The 9,611-nt window shown below is 56.4% G+C and overlaps 1 long non-coding RNA gene across 1 annotated transcript; it reads left to right on the top strand.

Annotated features, from left to right (window-relative positions):
- Positions 1-4,871: 4,871 nt before the first annotated feature.
- LOC122241205 lies at positions 4,872-8,712 on the top strand. The gene is made up of 2 exons (XR_006221235.1): positions 4,872-5,041; positions 8,261-8,712. It is a non-coding gene; the product is annotated as an uncharacterized LOC122241205 (long non-coding RNA).
- The last annotated feature ends 899 nt before the right edge of the window (positions 8,713-9,611 follow it).

Below are 9,611 nucleotides of genomic sequence, written 5' to 3'. Positions count from 1 at the left end.
TTAGTCCTAGCGAGAGGATGGGGAGGAGGCAGCCTTTCGCCTCTTCTTGGAACTCACGCAGCCTGGTGTCCCCGGGTGATGGAGGTGCCCCTTCTCAAATGAGGAGCTGGGCTGAACCAGCTGTCCTCCTGGCCTGGCTTGCGTCCCACTTTCCCTCTTTCGTTTGTGAAGCCAGTTAGGAGAAGACAGTCCTTTGTTTTGCTTTTTTTTTTTTTTAATTTTTAAATTAAATTGAAAAAGTTCTACGGGAATCTTTGAAATGTTCAGATCGGTGGCTTTTTAAAATAAAAGGAAAGATAAAGGACGCTGTCCCAGTCCCTGGGTCACACAGGAATTGCATGGCCACACAAACATTGTTTGAAACAACCGTTGCCGCCATCCAGGGACCCGCTTTGTTGTAGAGAGAATCCTAGGGTTTGTTATAAGGGGTTTGCCCCCCGAGTCCTCTCTGGAGAGCACTTCCAAGGAGCTGTGCATTTCATATCCATTAGGGTTTCACTTGTCAGATCAGGGATGTTATAAAAGCGGTCTCCGATGCTTCGCCGAGAGTGTTGGGTGAGGACGATTGGATAAAGTTAAAAGTGTTCAACAAATGTGAAGGTATTATATTAGCGGTGGCTGGCATGCCCCGAGAAGGGAGGTGATTTTCCCAAGGTCACGGAGCAAGGGGGCCGAAGAGCCAGAGACAGCAGGGGAGCCTCCTCTCCATCCTGAAATTCCGAACCCTGTGTCGTTTTACTCACATTGTATCCCTGGTGCCCCCACCCGTGAAGCTTGTTCATTCATTGACCAACGAACGGACGAATGCATGAACGGTGCTCCAACAGTCCCAAGAGCACGAGGGATCACTGTGACCCATCCCTCCAGGACCCTCCAGTGCCATAGGGAGCATCCCGGACTGGACTTCATTGTCTCCTGCTTCCTCTGGCCTCCCGCCCCAAGGAGCAGCCCCTGCCCCCTTCCCAGGGCCCATCTGTGGAAGACTGGGATTTAATCCCGCTTCTTCGGCCCTCCCCGCATCTGTGCCCTTCGCCGTGGGACCTTGCAGCTTGTCCCGTTAAAAGGCAGGGGATACCGCCTCCCCTCCGGCCTTGAATGGGGCGATACGACTTGCTTGGTGGCTAAAACGAGGCAGAATGGACAGGGAGCCTTACTCTGAGTCTGGGTCTCCGGTTCTGATCGCCCCTTGGTCCTCTACCAAAGTCTCAAGAAACACATGGCTGAGCGAGCCCGCCGACCCCAGAAGGAGGATGACGGCCAGGTGGGGGCAGAGCTGCTCCGCAACGGCCACCACCACGCCCTGGAACCCAGCCCGTTGCACAGCTCCCAGCCCGGCCTGCAGACGAGGGGGCTGGATGGGTGCTCTTTGGTGTACATCACTGAGACTGGGTGCTTCTTTGTTACACAGCATAAGCGAGGCCAGAGTTCACCGACACACCGCCCACATTCTCCAAGTCCTCCCCAGCCTGGGTCGGCATTTACCTCCTCTGGGAAGCCTTCCCTGACCTCCCCAACCGCTTACATTCATTAATGCGTTCGTTCGTTCACTCACTAAACGCCCGCCCTCTGTCGAGCCCAATGCTGGAAGCCGGGAGTGATGAGAAGATATAAGACAGAGCCCTGAGGATCTCCAGCCTGGAGGGGGAGACGCACGCCAGCAGATGTCGTGGTCACGACCCCGATTATTAATGCTCTTAATATATTAGCTACCATTTGCTGACCATTTCCTGCACGGGGCGCTTTGTATCCATTACTTCCTGTAATCTTCAGAATAATTCCAGGAGACTGTTCTACAGTCACCAGTCGGGGCGGAGACCCGGCCGCTCCTTCCAATTGAAAAGCCTTCCTGCTCTCCCCATGTCGGCCCTGCGGGTACATCCTGTCCCCTTCCTCTGACCTCTCTCATGACTCCTTGTCATCGTCCCCCAGCTTGGCATGGACTTGCTCTCTGAATGTGCCCCCCGAGCGTCTCCCCGCTCGGGGGCGGGGCTGGGGGAACTGTGCTCGTCCCAACCGGAAGGATGCGCACCTGGCTGGACCGGTCAGTTGCTCGAGGTAGTTATGGAGTTTGAAAAGGTCGGGGTGGCCCTCAAGAGGTCTAGAGTCTGTTGAGGCATCATTATTGTCCTTAAAAAAAAAATACTGTAATTATAGAGCACATCCCACTCTGTTGCTTTCTCCATGACTTCATGTCTTTCTTGCAACAGAGTAGTTTCCCCATCTGCGAAACTTGCCACGGCCTCAGATGGAGCTGGTAAGCCAAAGACCAGGGGTCCTTATCCTCTCTAACCTCCCTCCTTGGCAGGGGCTTGGAGGTAGGGGCTGCGAAGCCGGGAACTTTTCTGGGAAGTGTGGGGGTCAGGTGCAATCAGCCCCCACCCAGCCCTGGCCGGAGCAGAGGGTAGAAGGGAGGGTGCCTAACCAGGCTCAGAGCCCTGAGTTCCAGCCCGGCCTTTGTCACGAAGCGGCCAGGGGACCTTGACAAGCCCCTCCCCGTTCCCTGCCTTGGTTCCGGAATCTGGGATAAAGCCCGCTAAGCGTCCGACTTCAGCTCAGGTCACGATCTCGTGGTTCATGAGTTCAAGCGCCGCGTGTTCCAGCTCAGAGCCTGGAGCCGGCTTCGGATTCTGTGTCTCCCTCTCTCTGCCCCTCCCCGACTAGTGCTCGAGCTCTCTCTCTCTCACTCTCAAAAATAAATAAACATTAAAAAAAAAAATAAAGAAATAAGAGCTTCAGGCCCGGGCGCGGGGCTCTCATTCAGAAGGGGAACAAGGTGGAACGTGGTGATGTGGTGCCACGAGCACACCTCCACAACATTTTCTGGTCCATTCCCCTGCCCCCCTGGTCCCCCGCAGGTGGCCGCGCGGAGGTTTTCAGAGGAGGCGGCTCCCCGGACAACCCTTTCTTGGGCGAAGTCTCCGCGCCAGGGAACGAGTCCATGGTGTTTCTCAAAACAAAGCGGGCCGGCCCCCCTCCTAGAACCACCCAGAACGGGTGCAAACGCAGATTCCTGAGCCTCCTCCAGACCCCCTGGATGGCAGTTCGTGGGGCAGGTGACCCAGACTGTGTGTCGCAATACCTCCTTGTGTCGGTGGGGGGCGGGGGGCAAGACCATCTCCAGCTGGTTGATTCATCAGGAGGACCCTCAGGTCGCCGCCACACTTGTGGTCGCGACCGACAGCGGAAGGACAGAGAGTAAAATCGGCAGAGGGAAAAGGCCCACGGGGAAGTCCGGAGAAAACCAAACGCCGGCTTCCAAGAGCCCTCGCCCTGGGGAGTCACTCACCACGTGCTTAATTCCTCCGGCAACGCGTTTTGGCTACACCCGTGGAAGCTCGTCGTAGACCCGGTGCCCAGGGTTCTGGCTGGGGTCTCGTCGTGCAAGCGCCTTCTTTCGGGCTCGCTCCAAAATTCCAGACTCCCAGAAGACAAGCAGGCAGGACACGTTGTTTGCCCAGGGCCAGGCTGGCAGGGACAGCAGTCTCAGCCGGCTTCGCAAACACCTGTCTGCCCCACCCGCTTCCTCCCGAGGGATTCTTAACACACATCCAAGTTTGAGAGTCACTGGTCTGGTGGATAAAGCTGGGTCAACAACTCTATTTCTGGTTACTGCGCGACTCATGATAAGCTGCTTGAGCATCCTGAACCTGATGTCCTGATTTGTACCAGAGAGGATATATTTCCTCCCCAGGAGCTTAAATCCAAATCCCAGGTAACCTCTTCCAGAAGTGAGCAGAAGGGAGGAGAGCCCTCCTTTAAGGGGTCCTGCCGTACCTAGGCTGCTGGAGCAGAACTTGACCCCGGAGGCATGGAGAGAAGGAGAAGAGCAGAAGCAGCGGCAGGAAGGGGGCGATTCTTCAGATATATGAGGATGTGGATCCCCAATCACCCCTCTAGTGCCCTCCCTGGGGGGAGACCCGGCACCCAGAGACCAGGCTCCCCTCTGCATGGCTTGGGCACTCAGGTGCGGGTGACAGGGCCACCGAACTGAGCAAGACCAGGTGCCGTCCTTGAGGATGGGTGGGGCCCTGGCCAGGGATCAGGATCTTGGGACACCAGGAGGGACCCCTGCTCAGGCATCGGTGGGACCTGAGACGTTAGACAAATCACGTCACCTTGTTGAAGCCCGGTTGCCTCTTTTTAAAAATGGGGCTCTGATGCCCAAAATCTAAGGGAAGATTGTGAAGATTAAAAACGACAATGACAGCTTTGTGAAAAAATGACAAAGCATGGTTTTGAAAGAGCTTTATAACCCCTGGAAATTATCTATGAGCAGATTTTCACCCTCCTGACCTCAGCCTTAAGCAGAGGAAAGAACCCTTTGTTGACATTTAGGACTGGCTCTGTCACAAATTTTCCTGCTGACCTGGAAAGTCTGTCTGTCTGTCTCTCTCTCTGGACCTCAGTTTTCCTCATCTGCAAAATGGGAACAGTAATACCCTGCCATCACCTTATCAGCATTGTAAGTTCTTTCCTTTTCCTTTCTTTTTTTTTTAAAGTTCATTTATTTATTTTGAGAGACAGAGAGAGAGAAGTCAGGAGAGGCAGAGAGAGAGAGAGAGAGAGAGAGAAACCCAAGCAGTCTCCTCACTGTCAGCGCGGAGCCTGATGTGGGGCTTGAACTCACACACAGTGAGATCATGACCAGAGCAGAAACCAAGAGTCAGATGCCTAATCAACTGAGCCACCCAGGCTAACCGGTTCTTTCCTTTTTTCATCTTGTTCCAGAACTGCCAGAGACACATCTGTGTTCAAGGATGTGGACCAGCATCTCTTTGAGGAACATTCCAAAGGAGAGTGGAAAATAGTCTTGGAAGGGCCATTCTTGGACCCTTGTGGGGGCACATTAGCGTCATAAGGGCTCTGACAAGTCCTGCAGGAAGGACACTGTCTCAAGTTTTTATGCTCAGGGAACTCCTTTGGTCAGAACCCCCACGGGCACCCTACAGAACAGTCCATGGCATTCTCTTGGGGGTTGCTAGGCGAGGAGGACTCGAACAAGATGAATCCCAGTTACGTCCACCAGACACAGCCTTCCCAGGTCGGTGGCAGGCCATCCTTGCCCTTGGCCTCGGTCCCCCTTGGGAGGTGACCTTGAGGCCGGCCTCACGGTCTCAGCTCCAACCTCTAGCAAGTTTTTTGTTCCCAGATGCCTGAAAGTCCCGGAAAGTGCTGCCTGAGCCAAAATTCAAAAGACATGATGAACCAGGTTCATTTTAGGGCCGTGGCAACAAGCAGGCATGCTCCCCAGTGGGTTGCTTGGATAAATGAGTTAATTTTGTCCAAGCTCCAAGCCTCTCGAGAACTTTGGTGCTGAGGGTGTATATATGTGTGTGTGTGGGGGGGGGGGGCACGGCATGGAATGTGCTCTGGGGTCTCCTGGGAGCCGACAAAGGGGGGCTGCATACTCAGCCCTGCAATGAGTGGCGGTAATAATGGTGCAGGGGTCAGTCCCAGCCAGGGAGCTTGACAGGTGGAAAAGCCTTGGAAAAGCCCACATCGGCAGCTTTGCCAGGGGGAGCTGGGAGAGGGGCTGACTGGAGGCCTTGGCGCCTCATCTTGAGGCTGAGCCAGGCGGTCCGGGGCAGCAGAGGTGGGGAGAGGTGTCCTTCCGAGGGACCTAAGCACGGGCAGGGACAAGAGCAGGGCTTCTGAGGCAGACAGCACTGGGTTCGAGCCTTGCCCGAGCCCCGAATGAGCTGTGTGTCATTGGGCAGGCCCTTGGCCTCTCTGAGCCTGTTTCTTCATCTGCAAACGGAGACAGTCAGCTCTCTCTCTGAGTCATGAGTGGGACGACTTGGGCAGAGCGCCTACGTATCCCTGGCACACAGCAGGTGCTCCGTGGACGCCGTTTCTCTCCTTGTCCTTTGGGTCGGCGCTGAGACCGGCAGAGGCTCGTTTTTTTCCTCTTTTAACTTTTAATTGAAGTATAACATGCACGCGGCAAAGTGCATAAATCTCTTTTGTTTTTTAATTTAAGATTTATTTCAACTCTTCTGGGTCTGAAAATGTAAAACCTTAAAATAAGCCTCCAATGATTTCCTGGATGGCATTAAAATTTGCTTTGAAATAAGACTCACAAGGAGTTGCAGAAATAGGACCGGGTTCCCCTTTACCCAGCTTTTCCCCGACGACAGCTTACAAAACCACGGGACACTGTGAAGCTAGGGAGTCGATGTTGGTACAATATTATCAACTAAAATAAAAAGTGCGTGGGTCTTACGTGGACAGCTCAGTGGGCTTTCACGGCCCTGATACCAGCCTCCAGACTAAGAACATGAACATGACCAGCACCCCGGAAGTGCCGCTGTACCTCCTCCAGTCCCTGCCCCCTCCCGGAAGTGCACCCCTGTGCCTCCTCTAGTCCCCTACCCTCTCCCGGAAGTGCCCCCACGCATCCTCCAGTCCCTGCCCTTTCCCGGAAGTGCCCACCCTGCCTCCTCCAGTCCCTGGCTCCTCCCGGAAGTGCCCCCTGTGCTTCTTCCCGTCCCTGCCCCCTCCCGGAAGTGCCCCTCCAGGCGTCCTCCAGTCCCCTGCCCCCTCCTCCAGGGTAACCTCGGTGGGTCCTCCCTTCCTATAGCGTAGATTCGCTTTGCAGGCCTTTGAACTTTCTGTGCCCGTGTTCCCGTGTACAACTCCTGCTCACCTTCCCGTCCAGGGGCTCCGCTCCCCCTGTGGCGGGTGCTCGGAGCTGCCTCGTTCCCGCTGCTGTGCCGGCAGAGTTTTAGAAAGGGGTGGGGCTCCTGGGTGGCTCGGTTGGTTAAGCGTGGGACTCGATTTCAGCTCAAGTCGTGACCTCACGGTCCGTGAGTTCTAGCCCTGTGTCGGGCTCTGCGTGGACGGTGAGGGGCCTGCTTGGGATTCTCTCTCTCCCTTTCTCTCTCTCTGCTCCTCCCCTACTCTCTCTCTCTCTCTGTCTGTCTCTCAAAATGGATAAATAAACTTTAGAAAAGAAAAGGGGACAACCCTGCGTGACTGTGGGACAGAGCCCTGCCCCCCGTCCTTAGCAAGGTCCTTTGCCGCCTGGGTCCAGAGAAGCTGGCCAGATGGCCTCTCCTCCAACGGGTGGCGGTGTGGGCTGAACTGTATTCCCGGTTCCCCAAATTCGCGTTCAAGTCCTAACCCCCAGTGCCTCAGAAGGTGACTGTATTTGGAGACAGTCTTTAAAGAGACAATTAAGTTAAAATGAGCTCATTAGGAGGGACCCTGAGGCAGTGTGACTGGTGTCCTTATAAGAAGAGACTAGGGCACAGACACCCCCGGAGACACTCAGGGAGAAGGTGGCCGCCTACTAGCCAAGGAGAGAGGCCTGCACCCCCCCGCGGGCACCCCGGACTTCCCGCCTCCAGACGGTGAGGACCTGAGTGTCTGTGACGCTGTGTCGTGACAGCCCCGAGCACACTGGCCGGGCGTCCACTCTCTGGCCATCTTCTCGAGCCCCTGGGCTGGTGCTCATAGATGACAGGGGCATGGGGCCTCCCCGCCGTCCCCAGGCCTTGCGTCTATAGGCCCCAGTGGAAGGGGAAGCAGCGATTGTATCTAAAGTCTCAGCTCAGCACAGGGGCCAGAGAGTGTCACCCGGTCTGTTCCCTCAACCCCACACGACGTCAGGGCCACCCTGCTTCGGCCTCTGGAGGGTCCCCTGGGGCTGGTCCCTCGTTCTCTCACTCTGGCTCGCCCTGCCCACCATGCTCCTTCCTCCAGCTTCTCCTGACCCCACCAGGCTCCTGTCCTGTGCCCTGACCCTCGGGTCATCTCACTGTCTCAAGCAAAGGCAGCCCTAGGACGCCGGGGGAAATGCACGCCTCTGGCTTTCTGTGCGGCTCCCTGGGCTTCCCCTTCCTCCTGTGGGATTAGGGCTGGGGCAGGGAGGCTGCCCCGCTGTTGGAGGAAGATGTGGAGGGCCTCCGGGGACCCAGGCGTGACCCACACGAGGTGGCAGGAGGAGGGTGCTGGGTGCAGAGGGGTCTGGCCCTCCCCTACTCACCCCCTGACCTGCAGGCTGGCAGGAGGTGGAGGGGAGCCTCAACGCCGCGGAGGGTTGAAGCCGGAGGCCTCGGAGAGGAGGTGACTGAGGCGGACGGTGGGTCCCAGGTCCCTACCGCGTTTGTGCGTGTGTGTTGTGGGATGTGGCGTGGGCGGGAAGGAAAGCGTGTGATGAAGATGTTCATTAGAAGTAAGGCTGGTGGTGATTGACGGCGGGGCTTTGTCCCCTCTCCTACACGTGCTCAGGACAGCTTGCTTTTCGTCTCTTTCACAGACGGGCGTCCCACGGTACATCGGTCAGCTGTGGCCGTGCGACAAACCACCCGGAACCTTGGCGGCACCGAACAAGAAGCATTGGTTTCTTACTCACGGCCCATCGGGCTTCAGCAAGATCGAGGCTGGACCCGGCAGATCTTGGCCTCCCCCTGAGGGCCGGGCCCCGGTCTGCCCCATGCGTCCCTCTCGCTCTCTTTGGACGCGGCTACCCAAGGCGTGTTGTCCCCGTGATGGCAGCAGGGCCAGTGGGAAAGCCTCGTGGGCAGGCACATTCGAAGGTGCTCATGGCGTGGTCACCAGCATCCCTCTGGCCAAAGCAAGTCACGTGGCCATGTTGGACACCGACAGGTCGCAGAAAGGGAAGTGCGCATCACCTTGGAGGAGACGGGCAGGGAGAGAATGTTTTTTGCCCAATAATCTCATCTGTACATTCTATAAACTTTAAAAATATTTTTAAAAAGTTTATTTATTTTAAGAGAGAGAGAGAGAGAGTGCGAGTGGGGAAGGGGCAGAGAGAGAGAGGGAGAGAGAGAGAATCCCAAGCAGGCGCCGCACCATCAGCACAGAGCCCGACACGGGGCTCGAACTCGCGAACCGCGAGATCGTGACCTGAGCCGAAGTCGGACGCTTAACCGACTGAGCCACCCAGGCGCCCCTGACAGTGGAACTTTAAGCGTTTTTTAAGTTTTACTTTTAATGTTATTTATTTTTTGAGAGAGAGACAGAGCGCAAGCGGGGGGGGGGGGGGCGAGAAAGGGGGAGACACAGAATCCGAAGCAGGCTCCAGGCTCCCAGCTGTCCGCACAGAGCCCCACGCGGGGCTCGAACCCAGGAACCGTGAGATCATGACCTGAGCCAAAGTCGGATGCTCAACCGACTGAGCCACCCGAGCGCCCCGAGAACTTTTGGTCTTGTGAGGATGAAGTTTGCACAAGAAAGTAAAGCCCTTAGTCGAATTGTAGGAGCCCAGTAGGCTTTTGGTAGGTATGAGGGTACAGCAGTCACACGCCCCCACACTGGGACCCACCATGTCCTTCCAGGTAAGTCCTGTGATGCTGGCATTCAGCCACCGAGCTAACTGGCTCCCGGGACTGCCCGAACCGCTTCCTGTCCTCTTATCCCAGAGCACGGACCTAGGGTGCCTTGACTGTGGCCGCCACAAAGATGCCTTTCCATGGGTTCTCGCCACCCGTTCAGGGACAGAGCCTTGAATGTCACCTCCACTTTCAAATCTGCCCCCTTCTGTGGGCACGGACCATCTGGTCCCGGCTTAGGATCAGAAAAGCTGCCCGGAGGCTGCCTGGCACGCACCTGGGCGCCGTGGGCAACGTGGCCCGCATGCCGAAGCG

The sequence above is a fragment of the Panthera tigris genome, chromosome C1, assembly GCF_018350195.1.
Source record: "Panthera tigris isolate Pti1 chromosome C1, P.tigris_Pti1_mat1.1, whole genome shotgun sequence".
Taxonomy (NCBI): Eukaryota; Metazoa; Chordata; class Mammalia; order Carnivora; family Felidae; genus Panthera; species Panthera tigris.
The sequence above is the reverse complement of the archived record's forward strand: the minus strand, read 5'-3'. Positions and strand labels throughout refer to the sequence as shown.